This window comes from Eleutherodactylus coqui, chromosome 1 (assembly GCF_035609145.1).
Source record: "Eleutherodactylus coqui strain aEleCoq1 chromosome 1, aEleCoq1.hap1, whole genome shotgun sequence".
Taxonomy (NCBI): domain Eukaryota; kingdom Metazoa; phylum Chordata; class Amphibia; order Anura; family Eleutherodactylidae; genus Eleutherodactylus; species Eleutherodactylus coqui.
The window spans coordinates 169,947,663-169,967,554 of record NC_089837.1 but is presented as its reverse complement, the minus strand read 5'-3'; the positions used below and the strand labels follow the sequence as shown (position 1 = coordinate 169,967,554).

General features: G+C 44.8%; 1 pseudogene; it reads right to left on the bottom strand.

The window, feature by feature from the left end:
• Nucleotides 1–547: 547 nt before the first annotated feature.
• Nucleotides 548–19,892, bottom strand: part of LOC136632455 (programmed cell death protein 5 pseudogene) — a 54,086-nt pseudogene continuing 34,741 nt past the window's right edge.

The following is a 19,892-nucleotide window of genomic DNA, read 5'->3' as shown; positions in this document are numbered from 1 at the left end:
GATGTGATTAATTTGCACTTAAAACAATACCAGACCTGTGCATTATCTCTGCTCCAGATTTCCTATATACTCCACTTTAGCATGAAACCGTTTGAAATGTTTTGGCCTGTGTTAATAGTGGTTATAAACTTGTACTCACAAATTTTTCTATGACTTGAGTTGTCTTCTAATATAGTAAACTTCATATGTTGTATGTCGTGACCATGACTAGAAAAGTGCTCCGCCACAGGTAATTCTGTCTTTTTTTTTTTTTTGCTGTTACAAAATGTTTTAATGACTATTAAACACTCCCAATAATTTACTATTTTAAAAGAGGTAATTTTTAAAATCTGAGTAACTTGAAGGGGTATAGCAGTGGAGAGTTGTCAGTCCGTACAGCAATCTGGAGTACCAGCAGACAACTGCTCAGTCTGGAGAAAATAAAAACCAACCCCCAAAAAAACATTGTAGATCAGGTCTCCCTCGGGGATGTGTGTCACTTAGTTCAGTGTTTCTTGTTGTAAAGCAAGTGCTCCGGGCACAGAGTCTGTTCCAAGCCGATCTGAAGTCAGTCGTCTTCTTCATCCGAGTCCATCACTTTCCTTCTGTTAAACTTCACCATCATCTTCTTTTCTGTCTGCTGACTCACTTTTTTCAAGATCTCTATTAGTCCTTGTTTAGAAAGCTTTGCACTTAGTTGCCCAAATCTTGCCATCTGTATAAGATAGTTTTCTACTGCTTTGGCTTTTTCAGGCTTGACCAATGCAAAGTAATTCAATCTGGCATGGGCTGCTTGGCTCAGAACCTGAGATAAGATGCTATTCCTCATGTCATCCTCCCTCTGTTTGGCCTCTTGCTGCAACTGCTCCCTGCCGGCATCCCCTTATCTGCTCTGCAGCTTCTCCAGCCGTTGCTGCCTTATGGCCTCTAGCTCCGGGTCCACCACCTCAACCCAAACCTGTTGACAACCCAAGAATCACTCTGTGGCCACTGACCCATTACCATCTGCGTTTTACGTCCCTGTCTTTCTTTTTTTTAATTGTATGGTGATGAGATCTCATGTTCGCTTTCAGTGTTTGTCTGTTTTTTCCCACATAAAGCCCCCCAACAGGACATTTACTGCACAGGATCAGGTACTGTTACGTCTGCAAAGGACATGCTGGACCAGAAACTGCAGAAATGCACAATGATTGCTCACAGTGCAGCGGCCAAAACAAACAAACAAATAATAAATGGGAAGTATTTCCCCAAATAAATAACAAACGAGGGAGAGGGCCCTGTCTAACACAGCAGACTGATTGCGTCAATAGATGCGGGCCTGCACTCGTTCCTGGGACCTGAGTAACCCTACTTGACCAAACTGATAAAAGACAAAACAAAGTAAAACACAGCACTTAGCTTTAGTAGAATAAGCCGCAGCGCACAAAGCCATCCAGAGTAAGGAACAGTGGATAGCATGCTGTCCACGGGAGCCACTAACTGCCAGCTCCGACAGCGAGCAAATGACAATTTACAGCCCTTCAGCTTCCTATCCCACCCAGCTAAATAGCCAGCTAATCATCCACAGATGTGAGCATATTGCGTCACACCTCCTAAGTAAAAAGGGGCAGAATCATGTCTAAAACCCACACCAGACTCCGTCAAAACGGCAGCAATCCCAGCACTGCTGCAACAGGTATACAACATTAGATGTGGACATGTGAATGTCCTCGGGATCTTATAGTTCTGCTGTGTGTTGGGGATTTGTATCCTGTCCGCAGTCAGTACATGTGAGCAGGTCTTACAGCTCCTTACATTGCAGGGATAAGTTCCCTTTTATGCGTTGAAAGGCAATGCACTCCTGATTATAAAGTTCCTCAAATTTTAGGTTGCTTGTAACACAGAAGCGGAGGGTCCGGGAATAGGTTTTTAGACGGTCATCCTTGTGTAGGGTATGATGGAGTTTCCTTGTCCCCAATGCTGCCTGCCCTGGACTGATTTCAAGACCTAATTGGTCTAATGGTTATAATAACCTTACTTTATTAGGTTTACTAATTCAATGCGTTTCGGCATACTTCTGCGCCTTTTTCAAGCATAGAAAAGATGTTATCATACACATTTATGTAGGTAACTTACAATCAAGTTACCAATATAAATGTGTATGATAACACCTTTTCTATGCTTGAAAAAGGTGCAGAAGTGCGCCGAAACGCGTTCCATTAGTAAACCTACTAAAGTAAGGTTATTATAACCATTAGACCAATTAGGTCTTGAAATCACTCTGAGTCTTGGAGCGCAGAGCATTTTTTCTATTTTTATCCTACCATTTGGCTGTAAGCTCTTGGATGCTAGAGAGCTTCTAACCTCCGAGACGTCTTTCCCGAACCCGAATAGAGGACCGAGGGTGATATTGACACATGAAACTGGAATCTAGGTACTGGTGGGATTCCTTCATAGGAGTCCCACCGCGTACCAGCTGAGTGGCCTTTATCTATATTTAGCAACACTATGGGGCGCTGGCATATGTCTACATACTCTTTTTGCCTTGACTGAAGCTTAGCAGTAGGGAGGATAAATGATGACTAAAGGAAGTGTGATTTTACAAATTGAATGAGTGAGCAGAGCTCAGCAGTAGAGAGGATAAGGGGTGGTAAAGAACATATGATAATGATCTTTTGATATGAGGGTGCAGAGTTCGTAGGGAAGAGAAAAAAAATTCTTCTATAGGTTGTCAGCAGTTGTGTGAGAGCTAATTACCATGGAACATATAGCTCTACTATCTTATACCCACTCACTGTAATATCCTCTGATAGCCATTATAACAGCCTGGACATGTTGGGAGTTTTAGTTCCCCTTGTTATACTCTCCTCCCTATAATGTCTACTGGAATCCCAAAATAATACCCTAATCATACTGGGAATTGCAATTCTCTTATACTTCCCTATAATATGTAGTATGTTACCTTTCATAATAATATTTTGGGAATTCTAGGACTTGCAGTTCCTCCTGTTATACCCCCTACAGCTGTTCCTCTTAAGCATCAGAAGAAAGGCTAGATATACTCCTAGCTCCAGTTATTATGCATGTGAACAATTTAGAAAGCTTGTTTACTGTAGACTATACACTGCCATAAACATATTCACACGGGTGTATTTACATGCATATTTGTGTGTGAAAAAGTTGCATGCGTAATATGCAGAGAATCAGTTGATCTCAATGGGTTCGGTCATACTTCTTTTTATTGTGCATGCATTCAGTGCATGCTAAAAAAAAAGGAAGCATGCTCTACTTTTGTGTACATTTCTGTCTATGGGAGGTGCACAAATGTGCACACAATATACAATGGGATGCACAACACGCTACACTATTCTGCAAGAAAAAAACCCATCTGTAACTCATTAGGCTAAATAGCCATTTAAATCGGGACATGTTCGTCTGCTACGCAAAAATGAACATGCTCTGTAGGCGCAAAAAAGTAATAATAATGATAAGCTTTATTTGTATGGGGCCAACATATTCCACAGCGCAAGTATAGTAAAATATACTGATACACAAGCAAAAATGACTCATTCATGGCGCAAATACAATGTGCAATTGCATATACTCCCATGTAAAGGAGTCCTTAATCTGCAGCTGCAGAATTCCAATATTTACATCTCTACATGGGTATTTTGATGTGGGATTTCTTTTGTGTTTTCAGTGCATCTTTCAGAAATATTTTGCTCTTCTGAAAGCACTCCTCGCACGATTTTCTTGCGTTGCGACAATGCTACAAATGGCATGTATGTGAAGCCCATTCTTTCCTATGGGTTCCTTCACATTTGCGATGTTTCGTAGCATGCGACATTGCTAGTCCAAAACCTGGCGGGTTCCGCAATATGCATGCTACAGGCGAGGTTTTGTAGCCCATGTTTCCCTATGGAGGCATCCTCTCTGTTGCATCGCACTAAAAAACACGTTTTTTGTGCAGTGCGATGCAACTTTGACAGTAGATAATCCTACTGCCACATCCATAACCTAAGACCTAGCTGCAGGGGGAAAAAAAAGTATGCATCACCTTAGAAACCCTTTCCAGCGTCACTGCAGCTTCTTCCAGGTCCCCGGAACTATTCTTCATCATCTCTTCTAGCCGGGGGTTGAAAAATCCCTGCCTCCTGGAAGCGCTGCCTCTGATTGGCTAACACTTAGCCAATCAGAGCCAGCACTCAATGAATGGCTGTGATTGTTTCATTCAGTGCTGGCTCTTCTAGGTGATGTATACTTTTTAAAAATGTTTCCCTGCAGCTAGGGCTTATTTTCAGGGTAGGACTTATATTTCAAGCCCACCCCCTGAAAATCCTCACAAGTAGTGCTACAAAGTTGCACAACTTTGTAGCACCACTTGCAACTTTGTAGCCCTACAAAATCATAGTATCGCTGCAAGAAAACAGCGATATTACATGGACCAGCAATGCGATATTGCTGCAATTTTCTCACGGTGATGCCTTGTCTCCTGTGTGAAGGAGACTCAAAAGATAGAGATGTTTCTCTCAGGTGGAAATGTTGTTGAGTTCATTAAGCGCGGCTTCACCGAAGTGTATGTGCAAAAATACTCACTGTGCCGAAACGTCTTTCCATTTCCCCGCATTTTGCAGAATGTTGCACACATCTGCTTGCATATTTGCACACCTTCCATAGACTTCTTTTGGGCCTCTGCTGCACAAAATGCAGGCAAACAGAACAGGTACTACTTTTCTGCAGAATGCACACAAAGCATGCTCATGAGTACCAGCTCCTTCTCTGTGTTTAGTACTTCGTGTGAAGTTGCACTTAGCCTCATTCATATGTCATTTTAACAATTTCCTTTCCAAAGTGCACAGCTTAGAGCAAACACTGCTATTAATTGCTTTTTCACCACACAGTTGGAGGGAATTGATTATAGGGCTACCTTCACACACGCAGGATCCATTGTGGAATTTCTGCCAGTGGAATTGCTGCTCTGCACTGTTTAGAGTACAGGCCATGTGGATGGGATTTTAAAAATCATATTGACATTGTGAAGACAATTTATGTGACACATTTGCAGCATTTTTATAATACGCTGCGGATTCTGATTCAGCCCTTGAAATACAAGGTTCGAATTCCGCAGCTGTTTTACAGGTGAAAATTGCAACATATTTCACAACTTTTTAAATAGTAGCATTTCATAAAAGTCTCTAAACCCTAATCAAGCAGCAAGCCACACATAGTTTTACTTTAAAAAAAAAATTAGCATTCATGGCATTAATTTATGGTGCAAATGATTAATAAATGTGTCCGAAAGCAGATTACAAATTATTTGGGGGTATAAGGCTACCTTCATGCAGGCAAGCACAATATCCGCCCAAGAAACTTGGCCCCATATCGAGCTCATCAACCTACATTTTACCCGCAGATACGAGGTGATTTTCAGTCAAAGTCGCCTTGCCACCCTTCTGTGAAATTCCGATCCTCTCGCCCAACTTTCAAGTGCAACAATGGATCGGAAGTGTTTCCCTTTGGCATGAGAGATCCATGCAATGTATTTAAGGTCCCATTGAAATAAATAGGCGATGTGTTCCGAAGAACGTGAAAAAATAGAAGATGCCATAATTTCTTCCCTCACTGCATCTCAGTGAGGGAAAACATTGCTCATGTGTATGACTCTATTCAAAAGAATGGAGTACATATTCACACAAGTTTTGTGAGTCTTGCAACGCACAAAACTCGTGTGAGATACTTGGCCATTAAACCCTGGCATTAACCGTTCATGTCACAAACTTAATCGCCATCAAAATTGTGCATTTGCATTCCCCTACTTTCTCAAGGAATGGATTTTACTGTCCCATCAGTGGGCTACTTGCTGTCAGGTCGTGCTGCTGGGATCTGTTGTACTACTGGGTTCTAGGAGTGCACCTTCACAGGTAGGGGTTAATTGAGCTCGCTGGGTGTGGTATTATCCAGCAGCCAATCCCCTTTAGTCTGCAGCATATAAAAACTAGCATCTCCAGTAGTTAATGCTGGTCTTTGTACTGCTTGGATATCACTGTCTTGTGCCCACTCAGAGCTGTGTTTGCATGCAGATCAGTTAGTGTCTCTCTGCTTCCCAAAGACAGTTTGGACACCTGTAGTCATATGGACACCTGTATCATATGCAGACCCTCTCTTCCCTTCCCCTGTAAGCTGCGGCTTCCACTTGCTGTGGAGCTTCATCTGTGGGCATATGAGCTCTGGGTGGAGTCTGTGTTGTATGCACTACCTGTTGTAGTCTGGTGTGAACAGTGACTGGTGTTGTATGTCTGTGCAAGTGGCCAGACATGTGGTGTGAGCAGTCCTGTTTTATGTGATATGTGTTGCACTGTATGTTGGTGTGAACAGCGACATATGTTAGGTCTGTGCATGGTGCCAGACATGTTCTTTAAGTCCAGTCCTGTTCTGTGTACAGTGTGTGTGTCAAGAGTGTCATGTCCATGTGTGTGTATTGTCTTTCTAGAGTAGGGACTGCAAGACACGGGGAGCCTTGTCACAGCCTTGCAGCTTAAGTTCATTGGCCAATTCACGAACTAATTCCTCGCTTTTTATATTCAGCTTTTCCAACTGCTGTAGAGTGCGAGGTTTGTGTGGTGAGTTTGTGCATTTTGACAGTTTTGCCTGGTGGCGACAGTTCCGCCTTTCAGGGAGAGCAGGGCTGAGGATCCAGCACGGGGCTGCCTTTATTGAGGCGATCGCCCTGCTTTGTTAGGTAGGGCCATGTCATCCTTCCAACAGTATAGGGCCAGTTATCCCTAACCCGTGTTTTCGGGTCACATTCGTGTGAGCCTGGTGCTTATTCGCCCACAAACATAACACTTACGCTCTGAAGAAGAGTAGAACAAATATTAAAGCCCTGTAAGACTTTATTCTGCATAGAGGTCTATTTCCAATTCCTTTAGAACTGAAGCATCAGAGCAATTAATCATTTCTCAATGCACTATGGGAAAGTAATATTATAATTTCATCTCCTTAAATCATCACCTTTGATAGATCTGGCCAAACAAGAAATTCAGCAACATTGTGTGAAGTTGAATTTTACAGGAAAATATCTCAATTCCCTTATGTTTTAGAAAATATTATTTATTCCTGTTGTTTCACAATGACATTGCATTGCTATGCCATTACTAAATCAAATGTCTGCCTAGCTGACCTATGGTACTGTACCTAACTGGGACTAAACATTTGTATGAGCAAAGACATAGGTAAAACATTGTACTGCTAGAGCATCTCTGGCTTACGAAGGAAGGTCCTGAGTGGGAGAGCTACCCCAGTGATTTCATAAGACAAGTCCTCTAAGTCAAGAATGTACATTATACTACATGGATGTTTTATTTATGAGTTATATGGTTGTGTAGTCCTTTATTACTATTTGAATACATATGCTGTGTTTATTATTGTTATTTGTTATTGTTGTACTTTATAGTCTACATATTAGTTGATACATTTTTAACTTTCCAAATTGCATATTGACATTAAAAAAACATAAAAAATATGTATCAGTCAATGTAACTATTACAGCAGCAAGAGAAATTTCTCATGTCCCTTTTAGTATTTAAAGAGATAGTGAAGTCTTGTAACCATGGTAACTAAATATACTATTTAAGCAAGAAGATAATGTATTGCTGTGAAGAATTCAGTCATGTGCCTATATTTCACATGTTAGTGTAATTCAGATAATTTTATAATCCCAAATATATTCTTGGATCCAAAATATCTTTACACACCTCACCCTATTCAAGATCAATGCTTATTGTCAGTGAACTATTCATTTCGTATCTACACTAAGCCTTATTCACACAACCATATGCTTAAAATGCGGTGGGTGTCCCGCAGCATTTTACCTGTCTATGTGATGCTGGCTCTGTCGGCAGAGGCCAGTTTGGCAGCAATTGTACTGCGCATGACCGCATATCTCATAAGTGCGGCACAGTGTGACTCTGTCTTTTTTCTTTTAATTCCCGCTTTGTTTCATTGCGGTGTTGTGTATGAATCGCCGCCCATATGCAACGTATTGTGTATGGACAGCCAAAAAATAGAGCATGATGCAATCTATATCTCTTGCATATCCACACACTGTGTTTATATGCTAATATGAATGGATCAATGAAAGTCCATTTACTTTCATTGACTCCATTCACCGAGTTATACTCGCTAAATCACGGTCGTGTGAATGAGCCATAAGTCTACTAGTTTACTTCTCACGGCCTGCTGTCTAACTAGTCCACTGTTTACAATACCAGAAGGACTGCCACAAGTATTCCATCCATATGAATGAAAGGAATATCAGCTGGCAGAAGTGGTGTAATTACATGTACTAGTACAGGGTTCCAGTTTCAATAGTACTCCACATGCATTCCAAATACAGGAACGAACAATTTACAAATATAAATATTCTCTATAAATGCTAAATAAATAGCGCATAAAGAACATTGAAAGCTTTTATGATCAGAATAATAGGGAACTGAATGAGGTAACCCAATTGTTTACTAATAATAGGCAATGTACTGTATATAAAATATATAAAAATTAAATTTATATATAAATATCTAGTATATAAGATATACACCAGTATGGGGACCAAGTATAATGCATACCATACAGGTAGAATGAAGGTAAGCATAAAAAATGAAGGAGAGCAGGAAGTTGTCCTTAGTTTCTCTTTTCCTTTCTCTTTTACATTTGAGACTTTTCTTACATAACTTTCTAACAATAGCTTTGGAGTAGTCCTTTTTTAGACCCTCTTAACAAGGATCCCTGATTGGTTATTGCAAGTAACTCCTCCTTATTCTCTGCATATGACTGTAAAAAATATTATTTTTAAAAGTATTTAGAGCTATGGTTATCTAAAAACATTTGGCACTGACTAGTTGAAATTAAATCTCTATTTCTAGTTTCCTTTTATAAGTTTGTACCTTTACGCACGCACACACACATATACTATATATATATATATATATATATATATATATATATATATATATATATATATATATATACACACAGTTTTGTGAAGTTCGTAATTGGCTACAAAATCAAACCCCATATACAGTATTACAGATAATCTCTTCTATGGACCTCTTCAGGTTCCTCTCTGAATTTGTTTTGTTAAATTTGATGCACCGTGTAAAGATGATGTACCCCAAAGATTTTGAAAAGACCCGATGTATATATTTGCAAAGCATGATGCCACTTCTTTGCTTTTAGCACCCATCATTTTTTATATAAAACTGATAATTAATAGAGATGAGCGAACACCAAAATGCTCGGGTGTTCGTTATTCGAAACGAACTTCCCGCGATGTTCGAGGGTTCGTTTCGAGTAACGAACCCCATTGAAGTCAATGGGCGACCCGAGCATTTTTGTATTTCGCCGATGCTCGCTAAGGTTTTCATGTGTGAAAATCTGGGCAATTCAAGAAAGTGATGGGAACGACACAGCAACGGATAGGGCAGGCGAGGGGCTACATGTTGGGCTGCATCTCAAGTTCACAGGTCCCACTATTAAGCCACAATACCGGCAAGAGTGGGCCCCCCCCCCCCAACAACTTTTACTTCTGAAAAGCCCTCATTAGCAATGCATACCTTAACTAAGCACCACACTACCTCCAACAAAGCACAATCACTGCCTGCATGACACTCCGCTGCCACTTCTCCTGGGTTAGATGCTGCCCAACCCCCCCCCCCCCCCCGCACGACAGTGTCCACAGCGTACACCAAATTGTCCCTGCCCAGCCTTCAGCTGCCCTCATGCCACACCACCCTCATGTCTATTTATAAGTGCGTCTGCCAGAGGAAAAGCAGGCACACACTGCAGAGGGTTGGCATGGCTAGGCAGCGACCCCCCCATAAAAGGGGCAGGCCGATAGTCCACAATGCTGTACAGAAGCAATGAGAAATCCAATCCTGTGCCACCTCCATCTGGAGCTGCACACGTGGGCATAGCAATGGGGAACCTATGTGCCACACACTATTCATTCTGTCAAGGTGTCTGCATGCCCCAGTCAGACCGCGGTTTTTTATAAATAGTCACAGCCAGGTCCAACTCCCTATTGTGAAGTCCCTGTGGACCGACAGCATGGGTGGCTCCCTGGAACCCACCGGCGGTACATAAAAATATCCCATTGCATTGCCCAACACAGCTGAGGTAACGTCAGCTGTAATGCAGGTGGGCTAAAAATTAATTTGATTACACTGTAGGCGAGGGCCCACAAAAATTGCTGTATCAACAGTACTAATGTACATCCAAAAAATTGGCCATGGCCAGCCAAGAGGGCAGGTGAAACCCATTAATCGCTTTGGTTAATGTGGCTTAAGTGGTAACTAGGCCTGGAGGCAGCCCAGTGTAACGAAAAATTGGTTCAAGTTAAAGTTCCAACGCTTTTAAGCGCATTCAAACTTTTAAAAATTGTTCAGAAAAATTATTTGAGTGAGCCTTGTGGCCCTAAGAAAAATTGCCCGTTCAGCGTGATTACGTGAGGTTTCAGGAGGAGGAGCAGGAGGAGGAGGAGGAATATTAGACACAGATTGATGAAGCAGAAATGTCCCCGTTTTGGATGGTGAGAGAGAACGTAGCTTCCATCCGCGGGTGCAGCCTACGTATTGCTTACGTATCCTTGCTGTCCGCTGGTGGAGAAGAGAAGTCTGGCGAAATCCAGGCTTTGTTCATCTTGATGAGTGTTAGCCTGTCGGCACTGTCGGTTGACAAGCGGGTACGCTTATCTGTGATGATTCCCCCAGCCGCACTAAACACCCTCTCCGACAAGACGCTAGCCGCAGGACAAGCAAGCACCTCCAGGGCATACAGCGCTAGTTCAGGCCACGTGTCCAGCTTCGACACCCAGTAGTTGTAGGTGGCAGAGGCGTCACGGAGGACGGTCGTGCGATCGGCTACGTACTCCCTCACCATCCTTTTACAGTGCTCCCGCCGACTCAGCCTTGACTGGGGAGCGGTGACACAGTCTTGGTGGGGAGCCATAAAGCTGTCCAGGCCCTTAAAGACTGTTGCACTGCCTGGGATGTACATGCTGCTCGATCTCCGCACCTCCCCTGCTACCTTTCCCTCGGTACTGCGCCTTCTGCCACTAGCGCTGTCGGCTGGGAATTTTACCATCAGCTTGTCCGCAAGGGTCCTGTGGTATAGCAACACTCTCGAACCCCTTTCCTCTTCGGGAATGAGAGTGGGCAGGTTCTCCTTATAGCGTGGGTCGAGCAGTGTGTACACCCAGTAATCCGTTGTGGCCAGAATGCGTGCAACGCGAGGGTCACGAGAAAGGCATCCTAACATGAAGTCAGCCATGTGTACCAGGGTACCTGTACGCAACACATGGCTGTCTTCACTAGGAAGATCACTTTCAGGATCCTCCTCCTCCTCCTCCTCCTCCTCAGGCCATACACGCTGAAAGGATGACAGGCAATCAGCCGGTGTACCGTCAGCAGCGGGCCAAGCTGTCTCTTCCCCCTCCTCCTCATCCTCCTCATGCTCCTCCTCCTCCTCCTGTACGCGCTGAGAAATAGACAGGAGGGTGCCCTGACTATCCAGCGGCATACTGTCTTCCACCGCCCCCGTTTCCGAGCGCAAAGCAGCTGCCTTTATGCTTTGCAGGGAATTTCTCAAGATGCATAGCAGAGGAATGGTGACGCTAATGATTGCAGCATCGCTGCTCACCACCTGGGTAGACTCCTCAAAATTACCAAGGACATGGCAGATGTCTGCCAACCAGGCCCACTCTTCTGAAAAGAATTGAGGAGGCTGACTCCCACTGCGCCGCCCATGTTGGAGTTGGTATTCGACTATAGCTCTACGCTGTTCATAGAGCCTGGCCAACATGTGGAGCGTAGAGTTCCACCGTGTGGGCACGTCGCACAGCAGTCGGTGCACTGGCAGCTTAAAGCGATGTTGCAGGGTGCGCAGGGTGGCAGCGTCCGTGTGGGACTTGCGGAAATGTGCGCAGAGCCGGCGCGCCTTTACGAGCAGGTCTGACAAGCGTGGGTAGCTTTTCAGAAAGCGCTGAACCACCAAATTAAAGACGTGGGCCAGGCATGGCACGTGCGTGAGGCTGCCGAGCTGCAGAGCCGCCACCAGGTTACGGCCGTTGTCACACACGACCATGCCCGGTTGGAGGCTCAGCGGCGCAAGCCAGCGGTCGGTCTGCTGTGTCAGACCCTGCAGCAGTTCGTGGGCCGTGTGCCTCTTATCTCCTAAGCTGAGTAGTTTCAGCACGGCCTGCTGACGCTTGCCCACCGCTGTGCTGCCACACCGCGCGACACCGACTGCTGGCGACATGCTGCTGCTAACACATCTTGATTGCGAGACAGAGGTTGCGGAGGAGGAGGAGGAGGGTGCTTTAGTGGAGGAAGCATACACCTTTGCAGATACCACCACCGAGCTGTGGCCCGCAATTCTGGGGGTGGGTAGGACGTGAGCGGTCCCAGGCTCTGACTCTGTCCCAGCCTCCACTAAATTCACCCAATGTGCCGTCAGGGAGATGTAGTGGCCCTGCCCGCCTGTGCTTGTCCACGTGTCCGTTGTTAAGTGGACCGTGGCAGTAACCGCGTTGGTGAGGGCGCGTACAATGTTGCGGGAGACGTGGTCGTGCAGGGCTGGGACGGCACATCGGGAAAAGTAGTGGCGACTGGGAACTGAGTAGCGCGGGGCCGCCGCCTCCATGATACTTTTGAAGGACTCCGTTTCCACAACCCTATACGGCAGCATCTCAAGGCTGATGAATTTTGCTATGCGGACGGTTAACGTTTGAGCGTGCGGGTGCGTGGCGGCGTACTTGCGCTTGCGCTCCAACAGTTGCGCAAGCGACGGCTGGACGGTGCGCTGAACTACACTGGTGGATGGGGCCGAGGACAGCGGAGGTGAGGGTGTGGGTGCAGGCCAGGAGGCGGTAGTGCCCGTGTCCTGAAAGGGGGGTTGCATCTCAGTGGCAGGTTGGGGCACAGGGGGAGAGGCAGGGGTGCAAACCGGAGGCGGTGAACGGCCTTCGTCCCACCTTGTGGGGTGCTTGGCCATCATATGTCTGCGCATGCTGGTGGTGGTGAGGCTGTTGGTGTTGGCTCCCCGGCTGAGCTTTGCGCGACAAAGGTTGCACACCACTGTTCGTCGGTCGTCAGGCGTCTCTGTGAAAAACTGCCAGACCTTAGAGCACCTCGGCCTCTGCAGGGTGGCATGGCGCGAGGGTGTGCTTTGGGAAACAGTTGGTGGATTATTCGGTCTGGCCCTGCCTCTACCCCTGGACACCGCACTGCCTCTTGCAACCTGCCCTGCTGCTGCCCCTGCCTCCCCCTCTGAAGACCTGTCCTGAGTAGGCGTTGCACACCAGGTGGGGTCAGTCACCTCATCGTCCTGCTGCTCTTCCTCCGAATCCTCTGTGCGCTGCTCCCTCGGACTTACTGCCCTTACTACTACCTCACTGCAAGACAACTGTGTCTCATCGTCATCGTCCTCCTCACACACAGAAAGTTCTTGAGACAGTTGGCGGAAGTCCCCAGCCTCTTCCCCCGGACCCCGGGAACTTTCGAATGGTTGGGCATCAGTGACGATAAACTCCTCTGGTGGGAGAGGAACCACTGCTGCCCAATCTGAGCAGGGGCCCGAGAACAGTTCCTGGGAGTGTTCCCGCTCCTGAGCATGTGTCATTGTAGTGGAGTGAGGAGGCTGGGAGGAAGGAGGAGCAGCAGACAGAGGATTCGGATTTGCAGCAGTGGACGGCGCAGAACTGTGGGTGGACGATAGGTTGCTCGAAGCACTTTCTGCCATCCAGGACAGGACCTGCTCACACTGCTCATTATCTAATAACCGTCTCCCGCGTGGACCCATGAATTGTGCGATGACTGTCGGGACGCCAGAAACGTGCCTGTCTACTAATCGCGCAGCAGACGGCTGCGATACACCTAGAACAGGAGTTCGGCCTGTGCCCACACCCTGACTTGGCCCTCCGCGTCCTCGGCCGCGTCCACGTCCTCTAGGCCTACCCCTACCCCTCAGCATGCTGTATTACCAGTGATTTGATTTCACAGGCAGGAAATAAATTGGCGCAAGACTGCAGGCCAAATATAATTTTTTCCCTTTTTTGAAAACGAAAGGCCCCACTGCCTCTAGTGAATGAATAATCTAAGTTTAATAACTGTGCTGTGGCCCTGCTAATGTGTCACAGAACTTGAGGGTAGCAGAGTTATTAACTCTGGCAGAGCAGGTATTTTTTTCCCAAATAAGGAAAGCAAATGGCGAGGCCAGCAGTAAACCGTAGCTGGGTGCGTCTGATTTTTTAACGTTGTACAGGCAGCTCACACGTGTCCACAGCCCTTAGGACGGACAGAGGCAGGACAAATAGATTTCTTTTCCCTTTTTTTACACCAAAAGGACCCACTGCGTATATTCAATGAACATGAGAAGTTTAATAACTGTGCTGTGGCCCTGCTAATGTGTCACAGAACTTGAGGGTAGCACTTGAGGGTAGCAGAGTTATTAACTCTGGCAGAGCAGGTATTTTTTTCCCAATTAAGGAAAGCAAATGGCGAAGCCAGCAGTAAACCGTAGCTGGGTGCGTCTGATTTTTTAACGTTGTACACGCAGCTCACACGTGTCCACAGCCCTTAGGACGGACAGAGGCAGGACAAATAGATTTCTTTTCCCTTTTTTTACACCAAAAGGACCCACTGCATATATTCAATGAACATGAGAAGTTTAATAACTGTGCTGTGGCCCTGCTAATGTGTCACAGAACTTGAGGGTAGCAGAGTTATTAACTCTGGCAGAGCAGGTATTTTTTTCCCAATTAAGGAAAGCAAATGGCGAAGCCAGCAGTAAACCGTAGCTGGGTGCGTCTGATTTTTTAACGTTGTACACGCAGCTCACACGAGTCCACAGCCCTTAGGACGGACAGAGGCAGGACAAATAGATTTCTTTTCCCTTTTTTTACACCAAAAGGACCCACTGCGTATATTCAATGAATAATAACTGTGTTGTGGCCCTGCCTACACAATTCTTTCCCTGTAGTATCAATGGAGGGTGCAATGCTCTGCAGAGGCGATTTTGAGAAAAAAAAAAAAAAAGTCACTGCTAACAGCAGCCAACACACAGGTATTACTGGCCCTAATAAGGACCTTTGGGGTTCTTGAAGCCTACACTAACTGCTATTTCTCTCCCTACAGCAGCTCCGGTACCAGCAGCACTGTCCCTCATCTAACTCACAAGACATCTGAGCCGAGCCGCGGGAGTGGCCGACTTTCATACTCGGGTGACACCTGATCTCCCCAGCCACTCACAGCAGGGGGGTGGTATAGGGCTTGAACGTCGCAGGGGGAAGTTGTAATGCCTTCCCTGTCTTTCAATTGGCCAGAAAAGCGCGCTAACGTCTCAGGGAAGGAAGTGAAAGTAACCCGAATACCGCATGGTGTTCGTTACGAATAACGAACATCCCGAACACCCTAATATTCGCACGAATATCAAGCTCGGACGAATACGTTCGCTCATCTCTAATAATTAAGCTTAAAATAAAAGTTAAAATGAATCTCAATTATTCTAAATGAACTCATTGTTTTCTGTGAAGCAAAGAATCTTCCCTAATGTCTTCCCACACCACAGTGATACCAGCTTCATGGGATATCTTACTGGATCAGGTACTGGCAGTCATGGTTACTCAATGCCAAAGGGTTCCCAAGATATTTCTTTTAAATAGATAGGTGGCCTGAGTCTCTTAGGTGTGCTGGTAGGTAGTAGGATGACTTAAAAAAGTGTGAGATTTTTGCACCTCTAAAAAACGTACATGTGAACACTTTCATAGAAAAGCATTGGTTCTAATAACTGCAATCTTTTTGTGAGCCTATTCAAGTGCAGAAAAAACCCTTGTCTGACCGAGGCCTTAAAATTGAGACTGTTGGCAGATAAGGGGCATATAAAGATAATGCGAACTGTTGTACTGAATATTTCATTTTACTCTATTAAGTAAAAAGAAATACTATAAATAATTTTTGACACAAGGTCTCTTATTTTATAACCAATTCATTTTATCAATTACAACATCATGCACTTCATGAAAACATCAGCTTTTTCTGCCTCTGAAATTAGTTGTACTCAGCATTCACTGTAATACAATATAGATCTTTCTAACTATTAATAATAATTAACATTGAATTTTTTTATTGCTGTGTATTAATCTAAACCGAAGTTATAAATTAAAGAGACACTCTCTCCCAGCCAGTTATTAGGCTAGACATATACTGTATAAATCTATCTATCTATCTATCTTTCTATCTATCTAACTATCTATCTATCTATCTATACATGTTACTATGCATATGCATATACATGGATTGTTTGATTTCTATGTAGTCAGAAGCAGAGAGGGGAACCTGAAAAAAATCAATAGAGGACATTATCTGTATTAGGCCTCAGTCACACGGGCGCATCGGCACCCGTACACCGGCGCCGATGCGCCCGTGTGACTGACACCAGCAGACAGACGTACCTGAAGACGGCCGTCTCTCTGCAGCGCCGGAGGAAAGAGCATGTGACCGGCTTCATTGCCGGTCATATGTTCTTTCCTCCGGCGCTGCAGAGAGATGGCTGTCTGCAGGTACGTCCGTCTCCTTCCTGCAGTCACACGGGCGCATCAGCACCGGTGTACGGGTGCCGATGCGCCCGTGTGACTGAGGCCTAACTGTAAATGGCTTGATTTTGTAGCCAATAAAGAGCTTAACCAAATTGTATGTATACATGTGTGTGTGTATATATATATATATATATAAATATATATATATATATATATATATAATTGTTCAGTTCATAATATATATATATATATATATATATATAGCATAGATTTATTGCATATGCATACTGCAAATATATATATATATAGTATGTATATATACAGTATGTATATTAATGTATGTGTGTGTATGTAAAATTGCAGACTAATAAAAGGTAACTAGTAACAGACACTCATTTTCAACCAGCTGGTGCCAAATGTTTTTAGATTACAGCTTGAAGTGCTTTTAATAAAACATGACTAGAATGTTAGTTGCCTTGTTCCGGCAGATGGGCTCATGTACCTTAATCAAAATGCATGCTTAGGACCTCACAGCTTTATGTATGCAGTAAATGTAAGTCATGAAATTTATATTCAAATATTAGATGTTTGTAGTGTACTGTAGCCATTTACTGTTCGCTTGTACTGTATTGTCCCAGCCATGGACTACAAGCACCTGCACACTTAATTTATTTGCAGGAAATACTGACTAAGGCCGCCTTTATGCAGGTGTTACACTATGAGGCCTTAGTCAGACGGGCGTTTTTTCGCGCGATTTGCGCATGCGCATGCGTCCGGCGATTTTATAAAACCATTGCTTTGCAAAGGTATCGGACACATGAGCGCTTTTTATGCGCTCGTCCGATAAATTATAGAACAGAAATCGCAGATCGCACCTATCTGCGATCTGCAATTCCTGTTCTCTTCTCTATATGCGCTCAATGGGGCCGGCGGTAGCAGCGCTGACCCCATTGAGAGCATATACTAGACAAATCATTCTTCTCTGCCACAGCTGTAACAGCTGTGGCAGAGAATAACGATGTTTTCCCATTGAATTCAATGGAGCCGGCAATACAGCCGGCTCCATTGAAAGCAATGGGCTGCTGGCGATCGCGGGATGAATTGTCAAGAAGGGCTTAAATATATAAGCCCTTCCCTGCAAGTCATCCAGAAATGTGTAAAAAAAAAAATATATATATATACTCACCTTGTCCCGGCAGACGGAATTCAGCGCGGCCGGCCTGCAGTGGGTGTGAGTGAGAGCTGCCCCTGATTGGCTCAGCGCTGAGCCAATCAGAGGCAGCTCTCACTCACACGCATTCATGAATTCATGAATGGGTGTGAGTGAGAGCTGCCTCTGATTGGCTCAGCGCAGGGACCAATCAGGGGCAGCTCTCACTCACACCCACTCACACCCACTGCAGGCCGGCCGCGCTGAACTCCATCTGCCGGGACAAGGTGAGTATATATATATTTTTTATTTTTACACATTTCTGCATGAATTGCAGGGAAGGGCTTATATATTTAAGCCCTTCCCGACAATTTATCGTGAGATCGCCCGCAGCGCATTGCTTTCAATGGAGCCGGCTGTATTGCCGGCTCCATTGAATTCAATGCGCTGGACAGCTCTGGCCCGTTTCTATTGAAACGCTGCTAGGAGCAGTTTTTTCGGGTGATTTTTCGGCCCCGGTCACGCGATTTGCGGATGCGCATCCGTCATGCGATCCGCAAATCGCGGCAAAAACCGCCCGTGTGACTAAGGCCTGAGGGCTCACTAAACCACGCTGCTGTCATATGTGAAGCAGATAGTCACACATCCATGGTGTGGGCTGTGTGCTTCCACAGCTCCCATAGGAGCCTATGGAAAACACCCTGCACTGCTGCGCACTCGATGTGAGCGCTTCCATAGCAACCTTTTGTAAACAGCACGTAAACCATGCTCATCTGACTGAGCCCTGAGCAAGTCTTTTTTCATGCATATTGGCGTATTTTGCTTTACTTCTTTGCGCATGTATAGCATGTTGTTTTGCGCGCAATATACAAACATGCCCCAATTTAATTGGATATTTAGCCTAATAAGTTCTTGATTTTTTTTCCACTAAATTGTGCATTGTTTTCACACATCCCCTTGCATATTGTAGGCACATTTGCGCACCCCGCATAGACATCTAAGGAGACACTTGGTGAACAAATACCCCAAAAAATAGAGCATGTTGTTTTTTTGTGCACATGAAAAAAGGAAATGTGAATAAACCCATCAAAGCCAATGGATTCAATTCCCTGCATACTGCATGCGTAAATTTTGCTCACGCAAATATGCCCTGTCAAGCCACTCTGAATGTGTTTCTCTGACTGTTACAGTGCATGTGCATTATTCTACAGATTTGCTATAGATATACTCTGCATAAAATGTCAAGTAACTTTGTAAGCACAGTAGATTGCTGTACATGTCTTGTACTGATCAAACATCAGATTCAAGATCAGAGCCAAGACACGGTGGAGACCTTGCATTAGTGACGAATGCTGATGGAGACCTTGAGTTAGTAAAGAAGTCTGGTGGAGACCTTAGTTAGAGAATACTGTGAGATTTCAAGCTATGAAACCTTCAGACCGCTGAATGCAGCCCTGGGCTATGCTTTATCTTGCAGCTCACAATCAGTGAAAAATATGTACAATAATGTAACGTATTTACAAAAGTGGCTATTTTAAAATAGTTAAATCTTAGATTGGTATGCATACTACACTTTAAAAGACTTCTGAAAATTCATAGTTCTTTTATTTAGTTAAATCCTATGTTTTACAATTCTAAAGTTAAGCATTCAAGCAGTTAACCTACAAACACCATTTATCATCTATTCACAGAATTGGTTATAACTATATTATCACTAGGTGTCCAACTGCTGGTACCACTACCAATCTCAATAAGGGGTTCCCCACTAAACTAAATGGTAATGATACAGCTCCATTCACCTGTCTATGGGACTGATGGTAATAATTAAGTGCACTTGGCTGTCTTAATTACTATGATGACCAATAAATGGAGAGGTACTGCACATGTGTGAACAACGCTGCACTCTAAGGCCTTAGTCAGACGGGCGATTTTTCGCGCGATTTGCGGATCGCATGACGGATGCGCATCCGCAAATCGCGTGACCGGTGCGCGCAAGTCGCCCGCAAATCGCCCGAAAATCTGCTCCTAGCCGCGTTTCATTAGAAACGGGCCGGAGCTGTCCAGCGCATTGCATTCAATGGAGACGGCAATACAGCCGTCTCCATTGAAAGCAATGTGCTGCGGGCGAGCCCGGGATAAATTGTCGGTAAGGGCTTAAATATATAAGCCCTTCCCTGCAATCCATCCTAAAATGTG